The sequence below is a fragment of the Lycium barbarum genome, chromosome 9 (genome assembly GCF_019175385.1).
Source record: "Lycium barbarum isolate Lr01 chromosome 9, ASM1917538v2, whole genome shotgun sequence".
Classification (NCBI taxonomy): Eukaryota; Viridiplantae; Streptophyta; class Magnoliopsida; order Solanales; family Solanaceae; genus Lycium; species Lycium barbarum.
Genome location: NC_083345.1, coordinates 2,685,917 through 2,700,297, shown reverse-complemented (window position 1 = coordinate 2,700,297; position 14,381 = coordinate 2,685,917). Strand labels below are relative to the sequence as shown.

At 31.2% G+C, this 14,381-nt stretch overlaps 2 pseudogenes; both read left to right on the top strand.

The window, feature by feature from the left end:
• Positions 1-1,075: 1,075 nt before the first annotated feature.
• LOC132611074 (5-OH-xanthotoxin synthase-like) lies at positions 1,076-4,357 on the top strand (annotated as a pseudogene).
• A 5,597-nt stretch (positions 4,358-9,954) lies between these two features.
• LOC132610918 (6,7,8-trihydroxycoumarin synthase-like) lies at positions 9,955-12,342 on the top strand (annotated as a pseudogene).
• Positions 12,343-14,381: the final 2,039 nt, after the last annotated feature.

Below are 14,381 nucleotides of genomic sequence, written 5' to 3'. Positions count from 1 at the left end.
TGTAAATGGTTAAGTTTAAGTTGCAGGATTCCGTTCCGTGACATCTTGAGCGAAAATTCTAAATCTTGTAGTTTCGTTCTTTTGTATTCATTTGGTTATCTCATAGGGACATATAGATGTTATACTTAGCATTTTAAGAGTTTCAATCTACATTCTTAGGAAGGAGCTTTAGGGAAGGATTTTAAAATGATAAGAAAAGCAAGACAGTAAAAATCATATTGATAATAGCTTTTTGGTAGATCATTTGCCCTTTGGCATAGGATTTTTTTCAACAGTTTTATCTATTGGAGCTTGAAGTTCCTTATGCTTAACGATATTTCAATGCAAATATTTTAGTCTCAAAGTTCGAAAATAATATATAACATGAATTCGATATAATGAAGTTTGCAATGAGAGTCAACATTTGCGTTGATGGTGATTTTATTAATCACTTTATGACACTATTTTTGTTAGTTCGATGAGCTTTGGTCGACTTGCTTCACAGTCTAGCAGTTTTTTTTTTTTTTTTTTTTTTTGTAGTGATGAATTCCAGTATCGCATTGAGAAGAAATCAGAGTAGTTTTGAAATAGAAATAGAAGTAAAGCGAGAAGGACAAGATAGATCGCCTGTAGAAGAGTGATCTTGTCACCTGAACATTGATCTTTTTACCAAGAAGAGTGATCTTATTTGCAAGATCTTCTCTTTTCATTGTCCCTACTTAATATTGAATAATTCCTACATCAATGTTTATCAATCCTCCCATTTGCTTTCTTTTGTTAGTCCTACAATATGTATGTATATCTATAGGCAGCTTCTTCGCTTGATTTTTCTATGAAAAAGGTGGAGCTAGATTTAATGGTTAGGAGCCCGTTTGGATTGACTTATAAGTTGCTTATAAGCTGTCTTCAACTTTTTTGAGTGTTTGGCTGGCCAGCTTAAAGTCATTTTGTGCTTAAAATAAGCTCAAAAAATAATTGGGTCCATTTGACTTAGTTTATCTAAAGCAGCTTATAAGCTGTTTCAACTTATAAGCCAAAAAAAATAAGTTAGACTACCCCAATTTTTTTTTTTTTAGCTTATAAGCTGCAGGTATAAGCCCATCCAAACAGGCTCTAGATGTAGTTTTCAAGATTGTGTAAGTTGTACCTTTATCTTGCGATTACAAGGATAAGATGAGAATTTAAAGTCCAAATTGCGTCCTGAGTCTGTATCTTTGGTACTTTTGTTATTTCAGGGCAATGAAATTATGAATTGCATTTCTCGATTTTGGGTTGCTTGTTAGATTATTGGTCAATGCTAAGCAAAATGAAAGTGATCTTTCCTACTACATGTAATAGCTAGCATACTTTAATTGACTGGGAAAGCCATATTTTAATTTTTCTTTCACGCGGTCAAATTCACTAGCTAGTACATATATAAGAAAATAAATGCGAGTTTCATGACTCACTCACTGTGAATATTTTGACTATCGTATAAAACTTCATATTCAAGTGGAAATGCGAGAAGGAAAAACAAATGAAATACGTACCTTTTTGAAAAAATTGATTGCCGTCCATATAAAGTCCTCCTTAAATCATTTAAGCTGTGTTAAATATGAAAAGAAACTAATATAAGGTCTATAAATTGCAGTACGTTTGAGATATATGTCATAACTAAGAAAAAAATGATTATGATATTTCTACTCTTAATAACCTTTCCTATTGTACTCAAATTCCTATTTTTCCTAGCCAAAAAGGCTAGGAAAAATGTTATGCCACCAGGTCCTTCAGGGCTTCCTTTTATTGGAAATTTGCATCAGTTTGATAGTTTAACCCCTCATCTTTATCTTTGGAAGCTACCCAAGAAATATGGAAAGATATTCTCATTGAAAATTGGTTCAGCTACTATGGTGGTAATTTCTTCAGCAAAATTAGCAAAAGAGGTAACACAAATACAAGATTCAGCATTTTGTAGTAGACCCTCTTTTCTTGGCCAACAAAAATTGTCTTACAATGGTCATGATATTGGCTTAGCACCTTACAATGACTATTGGAGGGAAATGCGAAAAATCTGTGTTGTTCATTTGTTTAATCTCAAGAAAGTGCAATATTTTAGTCCGATTCGTGAAGATGAAGTTTCAAGAATGATCTAAAAAATATCTCAACAAGCAGGCGCTTCACAAACTACAAATTTGAGCAACATAGTAATTTCACTAACAAGTACAATTATTTGTAGAGTTGCTTTTGGCATTAGGTATGATGAACAAGCACATGAAAAGAGGAGATTTGATGAACTTTGAACTGTGGCACAAGAGATGATGGCAAGATTTTTTATCTCTGATTATTTTCCTTTATTTGGTTGGCTTGATAAATTATTTGGAAATATAAGTAGACTTGAGAAGAACTTTAAGGATTTGGATGAGTTCTATGAAGAACTCATTGAGCAGCATCTTAATCCCAATAGGCCAAAATCCATGGAAGGAGATATTATTGATCTTTTGCTACAATTGAGGAAAGATCAATCTACTCCAATTGATCTCACTTTGGACAGCGTAAAGGCAATTCTTATGGTAAGTGATCAATTATATATGTCTATAGTATAAGTGTGTGCATATATATCTATATCTATCTATCTTTCTATATATATATAGAGAGAGAGAGAGAGAGTGAGAGAGAGAGAGAGATAGCAAATTGTTTGCTTTATTTCTAGATTTTAAGTGCTATGCTGGGATGACTTAAACATGTTTATACTATTAGGTCATGTTTGAGGTAATTAATTGGTAAGCTGAAAAAAATAAAAATAAACTAATATGTTATTACAGGTTAGACTACATTAATTGTGTAAAAATCATTGTTTTGTAGATTGTCAATTTGATTTGATATATATAGAGCAAATTGTTTGCTTTATTTCTAGATTTTAAGTGCTATGCTGGGATGACTTAAACATGTTTATACTATTAGGTCATGTTTGAGGTAATTAACTTTTTTAATGATCAGCATTAATTGGTAAGCTGAAAAAAATAAAAATAAACTAATATGTTATTACAGGTTAGACTACATTAATTGTGTAAAAATCATTGTTTTGTAGATTGTCAATTTGCATAACTTAAATCTTAATTTCCTAAAATACTGAATTGCGTACTATATGCATGTAGAAATTGTTGACTAACTTTATGCTGTCAGTGTACACAAGTTAAACTGACACATAATTACTTACTTGTATACACAACTACTGTATCTAGCTATTACTTTGGGAACTTCTGATGATCTTAAATCTTTCATTTTCCTCTCAATTTGATTATTTTGTAGGATATATTTACTGGTGGAACAGACACAAGTGCAGCTACAGTATTTGGATAATGACATCATTGATTAAGAATCCAAAAGCTATGAAAAAAGTGCAAGCAGAAATCAGAAAATCAATTGGGAACAAAGGCATTGTCAATGAAGATGATATTCAAAATATGTCATATCTCAAAGCAGTGATAAAAGAGACATTTAGATTATATCCACCAGCTCCACTCTTAATACCAAGAGAAACAATGAAAAAGTCCACCCTAGAAGGATATGAAATTGAGCCAGAAACGATAATTCATATTAATGCATGGGCAATTTCAAGAGATCCTGAAATATGGGAATATCCCCTGATAGATTCTTGAATAGTGATATCGATTTCAAGGGCCAACATTTTGAGTTGATTCCATTTGGAGCAGGCCGAAGAGGTTGCCCAGGTATTCAGTAGTAGATGTATAATTTACACGATAAGTTCAATTGAACCCACAAATTTCTATTTAAACTATTGGTTTTACTTGAAAATCATGAAAAGTAGTAGAAATGACATTTAAAAATCATCTTTCTGACTCATATTTTACAAAGAGTTTAATATTTTAAAATTATAAAGAATACATCTTGAATTTGTCTCTCTGCAGGTATTGCACTTGGTGTTGCAACAGTAGAGCTTATAATTTCAAATCTTCTTTATGCATTTGACTGGGATTTACCTTTTGGAATGAAGAAAGAAGAAATTGATACAGATGTTTTGCTTGGACTTACGATGCAGAAGAAAAATGCTCTTTGCCTTGTCCCTAAAAATTATTTGTAGAGTACTACACCTAGTCATATAACTTAAGTTTCGATATATCCATTAATGAATGGGAAGAGTGTTTCTCATTACCTATGTTTAAAACGGTACGCCCCGTTTTGTGCCCTGTCACTTCTGTTATAATGTTTGTGATAATAAAATTTCACATCTAACTCTTGAGGGACTAGGTGATTGTTTATAAAAATTAGCGTGTTTTTTATGTAAAATTTTACAGTGTGTACCTGATTGACATATATTTGTATCACTAGCAATACATGCCCGTGCGATGCACTGGCCGAACATGTCTATTCACTTTAATTAGTCAGCCGTTAAGGTTTGTATTTTGAAAATAACTTTTAAAAGCATTTTAATTGTTATTGTATATACAAAATGTATGTTATGTACAATCACTTTAGTTGTAATTAAAAGTCTTTGAGATGGAAAGAGTCGGACTTTTTTATCATTATCATGACAATGAAAGTTGTTCATTGATGTAAAAGAAAATTAGTAAGAATATGAGGGAAAATTAATATTTTGATTCTAAATTTTTTCTTTTAAATTCTTTAATACTTTATATGTATACCGACAGGTTGATATCCATTTCAATTAAGTAACTATTCAGATCCAAACATAAAAACCATTTTGTTGTATATATTGGATTAAAATATTTTTATTAAATTAATTAAAAAATATATTATAATTTTTTATATTAATTGTTGCAAAGAAATCAAAATTAGAAAGATATATGTTATATCATTAATCACCTTTTAATTCTGAAATGAAAATATAAAGTAATACATTTTATAAATTTAAAGAAACAATAACCAGAGACTGCAAAGGAGAGTAAGTAAGTGAAATATTGACAATGAAAGAAAACGGGAATAAATGTCACTCCCTCCCTTTACTTTTATTTGTCGATGTTAACATATCAAGGAAAAAAAATTCTTCTTCTTATTTTACCCTTCACATTGGATATTATGATAAAATATGTACTTGATTTATTATTTTTTAAAGAACGTGAAAAGTCAAAAGTCAATAAGTTATGTGTAGGAGCATTAAAATAACATTTGGTGCAAATTTGCATTGCTATTGTTCGTCCTCTCTTCAAGTTTAAAGTATTGACAAAGAAGTAAAACGGGGATAATAGAAATAGAAAAGAAGATAAATATATAATAGAAAAATAGACATATATTTTTAGTAATGTGGCCAAGTAATATGGACGAAGGGACTACTTCATTTTTATTAATTCTTAAAGAACATAAAAAGTCAAGTATAGTAATGTGGCCAAGTAATATGGGACGGAAGGAGTACTTCATTTATTAATTCTTAAATAACATGAAAAGTAAAAAATGAACAAGTAAAAGTGCACGGAGAAAATAAATATGTGTCGGAGAATTAAAATAGAAGTGCACACGTGTATACATGAGAAGAGAATAAATATTCAGTACTATGGCATATATCCACGTGAGATTTATTAATTGTCAAAGAATGTGAAAAGTCAAAAATGAACAAGTTAAAGTGCACGGAGGAAATAAATTTGTGTAGGAGAATTAAAATTGAATTGCATATGTCTATACATGAGAAGAGAATAAATATTTAGCTAGAACAGGAAAATCAAAAGTGAACAAGTAAAAGTGCACGGAGGAAATAAATGTGTCGGCGAATTAAATTTAAAGTGCATACGTCTATACATGAGAAGAGAATTAAATATTAAGTACTATGACACATGTCTACGTTAATATGGATGAAGGGAGTACTTAATTTTTATTAATTCTTAAAAAACGTGAAAAGTTAAGTCTAGTAATGTGACCAAGTAATATGGGACGGAAGGAGTACTTCATTTATTAATTCTTAAATAACGTGAAAAGTCAAAATGAACTAGTAAAAGTGCACGGAGGAAATAAATATGTGTCGAAGAATTAAAATAGAAGTGCCCACGTGTATACATGAGAAAACAATAAATATTTAGTACTATGACATATATCCACGTGGGATTTATTAATTTTCAAAGAATGTGAAAAGTCAAAAGTGAACAAATTAAAGTGCATGGAGGAAATAAATTTGTGTAGAAGAATTAAAATTGAAGTGCATATGTCTATACATGAGAATAGAATAAATATTCAGCTAGAACACCAAAAGTCAAAAGTGAACAAGTAAAAGTGCACGGAGAAAATAAATGTGTCCGAAAATTAAATTTAAAGTGCATACGTCTATACATGAGAAGGGAATAAATATTAAGTACTATGACACATATCTACATGGGATATAAAATAATTGGATAAAATGTACAAATTATATAGCTCATGGTACAAAAATTTAATGCGGGTACAATTCGTGAAACAATGGGTACAAGGAGGGACCGCTGTGTTCGTCCCTCCATGACACTTATTATTTTTCAGTACTATGGCATATATCCACGTGAGATTTATGGCATATATCCACGTGATATTTATTAATTCTCTAAGAATGTGAAAAGTCAAAAGTGAATAAATTAAAGTGCATGGGGAAATAAATTTGTGTAGGAGAATTAAAATTGAATTGCATATGTCTATACATGAGAAGAAAATAAATATTTAGTTAGAATACGAAAAGTCAAAAGTGAACAAATAAAAGTGCACAGAGGAAATAAATGTGTCGGAGAATTAAATTTAAAGTGCATACGTCTATACATGAGAAGGGAATAAATATTAAGTAGTATGACACATATCTACATGGGATATAAAATAATTGGATAAAATGTACAAATTATATAGCTCATGGTACAAAAATTTAATGCGGGTACAATTCGTGAAACAGTTGGTACAAGTAGGAACTGTTGCGTTCGTCCCTCCATGGTACTTATTATATATAGAAATATTATTGAAAACATAAAAGGAGTGACCTTGCGCACGTGAGATGGCAAAATTAGTTGATTTGCACCGGCGAGGTACAATGGGGGCTTAATCCATTTTGGAAAAATTATTTTAGATATTATAAGCTTCCCCGAATATGTCCAAGTACAAGCTAAGGTTCATTCCCAGTGAAAGCCGTTTCTAATTAACACCCCAACTTTGCCACCTTAACTATACACACAGACACGGGTTCCGATTTCTCTTATCAATACACAAAAAATACCCTGGTGTTCAGTAGTGGTTTGTTGCCATGATGCAATGTTAATTCGATGTGTTATTTTTCTGTTTCCCTTGTTCTTGGTAATATTACCATACCTTCTATAACAAATATGACCAATGCATTACGCAAGAACTACGCAAAGCCAACTCTCTTTTTCTAATCTTTATCTCTAATCTTAAACAATATATAATCTCTATCGTTAATTTTCCTAAGTGGGTGCTTGAATCTAGAATTGACAAGCATTAGAGCTGTGACCGTATGGAATTTTGTTAGTTAGAAGGGGACAGGTTCCATGATTCCATCATGCTGTTTGGAAAAAGGACTTGCCAATTTATACACGCATCAAGCAATCTCTTATAAAAGGATCTAAATTATATGTACCGGTAGAGATGAATTTAGAATTTTTAGAACATGATGCACTACTAATTAAAGAAAGGAGAAAAAAAATGCATTAAAGTGAGAATTGATTCCTGTTCCTCTTGATAAATAACTAAGTATTTAAACAAGTGCATCATTAAGCCTTTTATAGCGGGGGTGCCAGCTGGTAATACTAGATCAATTCTAGAAAATATATACATAAATTATCTAATTTTGCAAAAAGATCATGGGTTCACGTGCCCAAAAATAACACAAATTTGCTCATGTGTACCGGCAGATTTTTTTTTTTCATCCTATCAAAAATTATATCATATAAGGTTCCATACCAGTTTTACAAGATAATTAATTACGAGTACTTATCATAAAATTTACGTGTATTACCTAATTAATGATTGTGTAAAAAAATTAAAATAATTAGTGCATCAAAATTTAAACTTATGAATCCCTGATCTTCTTAAGTTATCGTCAGTGGTGATTATATTATATAGAGCCTGTTTGGATTGACTTATAAGTTGCTTATAAGCTCTTTTCAGTTTTTTTGAGTGTCTGGCTGGCCAGCTTAAAGTCATTTTGTGCTTAAAATAAGCTCAAAAACATAATTGGGCTCATTTGATTTAGTTTATCTAAAGCAGCTTATAAGCCAAAAAAATAAGTTAGACTACCCTAACTTATTTTTTTTAGCTTATAAGCTGCAAACAACTTATAGACATAAGCCCATCCAAACAGGCTCATAGTATATTTTTATCTTTTCCTAAAAAAGTACTTAATAGCAGAGAGGTCTCTTATGCACAAGTGGAGGTTGATGAAATGTTATTATTGGGTCGATCCACTTAAAGGGTGTTAATTAGTTCGTTAGTATTATTATCCAAATAAACCGTACTAATTTTCCATGAATACATCGTAATGAGTGCGTGAAAGTACGTTTTCTAAAAAAAATTGTGAAAAAATACAAACGGCCGGTGATAAGATTTAAGTAATTGAAAAAGTACTATGAGTAGTAAGAGAACCTCAGTAAGTTTTAGGAATAAGGTCTTCATCTGTTTCATGAGAATTTTTAATTACAACTATCAGTTCAAGTTGTTTAAAAATATCCACTTCCACAAGGGAAATTCCACAATTCACTTGAAATAATTCTCTTCCACAAGTCGTGCAACATACAATTGTTTTGATGATAAATTTAATAATTATGGATTTTGGCGTTAACGATACATTTGTTTTGATTATAGATTCGCTTCCACAAGTTTTTGAAGCATCATCTTTAATGAATGTAATGGACTCTTGGGTGACACAAATATCTAGAAAACGTGTAAATTGTTGATTGCTAGAGGACAAAGGTCTATTTTCAAGCATTAATTTTCCAGACGAATTATTTTTGTCTTTACAGTAGGTGTCATTTTCAACTGTTACGTATCTTAATTAGAGGCGTTGAGTTCAAGAATATGAAAATATCTTGTTAGGAAGCTCTTCTTCCTTAAATGAGCTTTATGTGAAGTCAGAAAAAAAAAAAAAAAGCCTTAATTTGTTATTGGTAATTTTTTGTTGCAATGGAGAAAAAAACATGAATATCAAACATGATTTGAGGGGGAAAGTTGCATTAAACTTGATTTGAGTGATAGGTACTGCCATTAGTTCACTAATATTTCTTCCCACTTCACTTTCATCGTTCAATTTTGTAACTATATTATATGGTTCGTATGAAATGGTCCAACAAGAAAAACAAAACATGAAAATGAATTACGTAAAAGATTTGAATTCTTGAATGGGTTGAAAAGCATCAAGTATCTACCTTCTCCAACTTTATAGTAAAAATCTAACTCGCTAGTCGCTCCCAAAATATCAAACTATAATCAAGTATTAGTAAATAAAAAAATATTTTAGTCGGGAAAATTAGCCAGGTGTCATTTTCTCATTAAGATAAAGAGATTTGTTATAAAAAAAGAAGCAAGATAAGCGAGATAAGTGTAATGTCTTAAACTAAAAGATTGGATTTAGTTACGTAGCGAAAAAGTCTTCGAGATTATCCCTTATATTTTAGGTGACCAGACAACTATTACACTGTTTGGGTGTGTTCAGAATTGAGGAAAATATTTTTCATATTATTTTTCAATTTTATCATGTTTAATAGGTCAAGATGTTTTGAAAAATATTTCTCTTAGAAAATCAAATTTCTTAAAAATTAGGAAAATAATATTCCCAGTGAATAGGAAAAACAAGTGGCATTCCACACTAATGGTTTCCTCCTCACTCCCACCCCTCTCCCTCCCCGCCCCCATCCCACCCCAACCCCTCTCTCCACACCATATTATTTACCTAAATTATATATAAATGTTCTAATTGGGATAATAGTTTCTGCTTACTTACCACTAGAAAGTAAGAAAACTACATGCGTGAAAAATATTTTTCCTCGTACCAAACACACCCTAGTTGAATAAAAATTACTATACTCAATAATTGAAGAAAAAGAAGGGAAAAGTTTAACGTAAGATCCAATTATATAAGACATATCAAGTGAGTAGGTAAGTAGACAAACAAAATGATGCTCTTTCTTCTACTACTTTTTGCAGCCCTACCCATCATTCTCATTTTCGTTCTTTCTAGAGTCAAAACGGGAGGAAGAAACACACTGCCACCAGGTCCTGTTAGCCTACCATTCATTGGAAATTTGCATCAATATGACACTTTAACACCTCATATCTATTTTTGGAAACTTTCCAAAAAATATGGAAAAATCTTCTCATTGAAACTTGCTTCAGCTCGAATGGTTGTAGTTTCTTCAAAAAAATTAGCCAAAGAAGTACTCAAGACACAAGATTTAGTATATTGTAGTAGACCTCCTATTCTCGGCCAGCAAAAATTATCTTATAACGGTCGTGACATAGTCTTTTCACCTTATAATGACTATTGGAGAGAAATGAAAAAAATTTGTGTGCTTCATCTATTTAGTCTCAAGAAAGTACAATTATATAGTCCAATTCGTGAAGATGAAGTATCAAGAATGATTAAGAAAATATCTCAACAAGCTGCCACTTCACAAATTATAAATTTGAGCAATTTAATGATTTCACTAATTAGTACGATTATTTGTAGAGTTGCTTTTGGTGTCAGGTTTGATGAAGAAGCACATGAAAGAAAGAGATTTGATTATCTCCTGGCCGAAGCTCAAGCTTTCATGGCTAGCTTTTTTGTGTCTGATTTTTTTCCTTCTTTAAGTTGGATTGATAAACTTACTGGACTGACAGATAGACTTGAGAGGAATTTCAACGATTTGGATGAGTTTTATGAAGAACTGATTGAGCAGCATCTCAATCCTAATAGGCCAAAATCCATGGAAGGAGATATTGTTGATCTTTTGCTTCAATTGAAGAAAGAGAAATCAACACCAATCAATCTCACTTTAGATGACATAAAAGGACTTCTAATGGTAATTTCCATGTCTGAAATCTACCTATTTCACATGAACTCGCACGGCTCCCTTCCCCACCCCCGAGTAAAAATATGTTGGGTTAAGATAGCTAGTTCAAACGACGGTCGTAACTCAACCCCAACATTACCCGAACTCCCTTCTCTTTTTCTGTTTGTTTTTAAAAATGATCTGACAGCTCTTTTATCTAAATATTAACTATATCCATTACAAAAAAAAAAAAAAAAAAAAAGGTAATTTGTGGGGGGTTTTAGCCTCCACTAATTGCTTAAGGAGGCTAAACAACACCCCCTCGCCCAATAAATTGCTACTTTCAATCTCCGCAAATTACCCATTTTTTTGTATAGTGATTACTTCAAATTTGATTTTGTTATATTTAAGGTTGGTCTGCAATTTGACTTATCGGGTTGCACAAACCCAACATCTTGATGGGTCATTTCTTATTTAATGTCTTGCATCAATCAATGAATGAGCTAGTTTAAACTTTGTTGGGTGGATTATTAAAAAATAGATCGATTTTACCACCTTTACTATACTGCAATAAGTAGCACAATTGTGTTTATTATTGCCTTGAGAATTTCCATGAATTTATAATTTGTCTTTTCCTCGTCATTTTTTTTGTGTGTAGAATGTATTAGTTGCTGGATCAGACACTAGTTCAGCTGCAATAGTATGGGCAATGACAGCTTTGATGAAGAATCCAAAAGTCATGAAGAAAGTTCAAGAAGAAATCAGAAAATCAATTTGAAACAAAGGCATTGTGAATGAAGATGATATCCAAAATATGCCTTATCTGAAAGCAGTTATAAAAGAGACATTTAGATTGTATCTACCGGTTCCACTCCTAGTTTCAAGAGTATCAATGGAAAAATCCACACTAGACGGGTATGAAATTCAGCCAGGAACAATAATTCATGTTAACTCATGGGCAATTGCAAGAGATCCTGAAATATGGGAAAATTCAGAAGAATTTATACCTGAGAGATTCTTGAATAACGATATTAATTTCAAGGGACAAGACTATGAGCTAATTCCTTTTGGAGCAGGACGAAGAGGGTGCCCAGGAATTACACTTGGGGTTGTTTCCACAGAACTTGCATTGTCAAATCTTCTTTACGCATTTGATTGGGAGTTACCTCCTGGGATGAAAAAAGAGGATATTGACACAAATGTTAGGCCTGGAATTACAATGCATAAGAAAAATGAGCTTTTCCTTATCCCTAAAAGTTATTTCTAGATTACACTCAGATGTTAATCTAAGGTGAATTTTGTGAAATAAGCTAAATACGTCATTGCTTTCAGCTCAATTTATGTATACTTTTCTAAAATATTATGAAATGCATATAATAAATCACCCTCTCGCTAAACCCAGTAACAATTTTAAATCTTGAAATTGCGTTTCACCATTCGTCCGTTTCGATATACTTTTTATTATCCGTTGAACTTATATTTCAGTAATTAGGACTTTCTTTAGTCCTCCGCTATTCTGTTTATTTGACAATATCGAATTGACCTTAGGTAGGTTCGTGTGTTAGTTTTATAGGAGTAGTTGGGAAGATATTAGAAAAGTTTGTATCATCATAGATAAAAGAAGACACTATTTAATCTTCTTCGAATAATGAAATGAATATCTATAATTCTTAAAAACTTTTAAGAACAATATTATTTATGAAATAGCTATTCTTAAGGAGAAAATGTTATGCTTCACTTTCGTGAAGTCTAGCTGTTGACTCATTCCAAGACCAAAAGCGTATAAGGATTGTTGTGGTTCTCATGGAGTTATAAATGGAAGTTATCGCTCATATAACTCCCAGCTTTCGTTTACAAGGATGAAAGAATCAACATCAAATATAAAATTCTTGTTGTATACGATTGCTATTTTAGTAGTCCCAGGTGGACTCGTGAATGCTAACTTTAATTTCTTGTTGGGAAAACAATAAAAACTACCTATTAAAAACAAAATATTTACCCGAGTTATACCCCCTAAAATTTAATTAGGTGTGCTACCCATACCGTGTTAAAAATTTACCCGCATACCCATTTCGTCAGATGCCTTGAACTGCGGCGTCAGTTGTGGAGTTTTTGCGTTTTCCTTTTGAATTCTGTTGGGACTGACTCTGCCAGAGGCAGATCTAGGATTTGATTTCTTCAATGTACAATTTGTTAGGAACTTGTATTTGAGTCGGGTCCATCTCTTTTTAGTTTATTCGGGACAACTTAATAGGACTTTTATTTATTTGCAAATATGTAAATTACATCTCAAAAATTAAGAAAGGAACATAATTAGCATCTTAAACAAGGAATCACACTCATTAACACCCATAAACAACAGAAGTAAAATCAACATTTTCACCAAAAGACTTGCATCTCTTATGTATATTAAAAAATGAATTTGTACAAGCAAAATAACATTTTCAATAAGGGAATTACACCAATAAAAATAAGAAAAATAATAGAAAAATTCTCCAATAGGTAAATACTACCCATAAGTAAATGTAGAATTAGATAAACTAAAAGTTTTCAAAAATAAATCATAAATTTCATGTTTTTTCTCAGAGGTGCTTACGAAATTTCTATCACAATTTAAGTAGTAAAGTGATTTAAATTAAATTTAACAATTATAGAATAACATAAATTTTTATAATACACTCCCTCAGTCCATTTTTATTTGTCCATTATACTAAAAATATATGTCCATTTTTACTTGTAAATTATATAGTTTGATAAACCAAGACACAGTTTACCATTTTATACCTATTTTACCCTCATTATTAAGTACTCCAATTCATTTCTCATTTTATTTATTGCTTATTAAGAGTGTTCCAAGTCAAATATAGACAAGTAAACATGGACAGAAGGGAGTAATAAACAAAAGAAATTATAAAAAAAATTGAATTTTGATCTCAATCCAAAATTCCCATTGAGATCCAAGTTTTTCATTAATACTAATAAATTTGAGATTAAGAGAAATACTTACTTTAAGGGATTTTGAAGTTTCTATTTGTGTGTTCTCGCTAGAGATCATTGATAAAATAATAGAAAAGAGGAATGATAATATAGATAATAAAAAGATAAATAGAAAATTGGGAGGACCGAAAAGGGAATTATTGGTACAAACAACAGAAAATAAATAATATCACCCTCTTAAATCATTGGAAGAACACAAGAATAAAATAGCACTGTTATAGTCTTATCGTATGCAAGAATTTAGTTTGATGACCGCATTGAAAGTGGTAGATTGATGCAACCATCTTCATTCCATCTTAAATAAGAGAAGAATTCTCATGCTCTATTAATTAAGAATAGAAAATTGTTATAGTGACTTTATCAGGGAAAACAAAAGAAAGCAAATGGATGTTAATAACTTGATTAATTAGGAGGAAAACGGTAATTTAGACCTTTATTATGTAATAAACACATGCTGACCTTAAA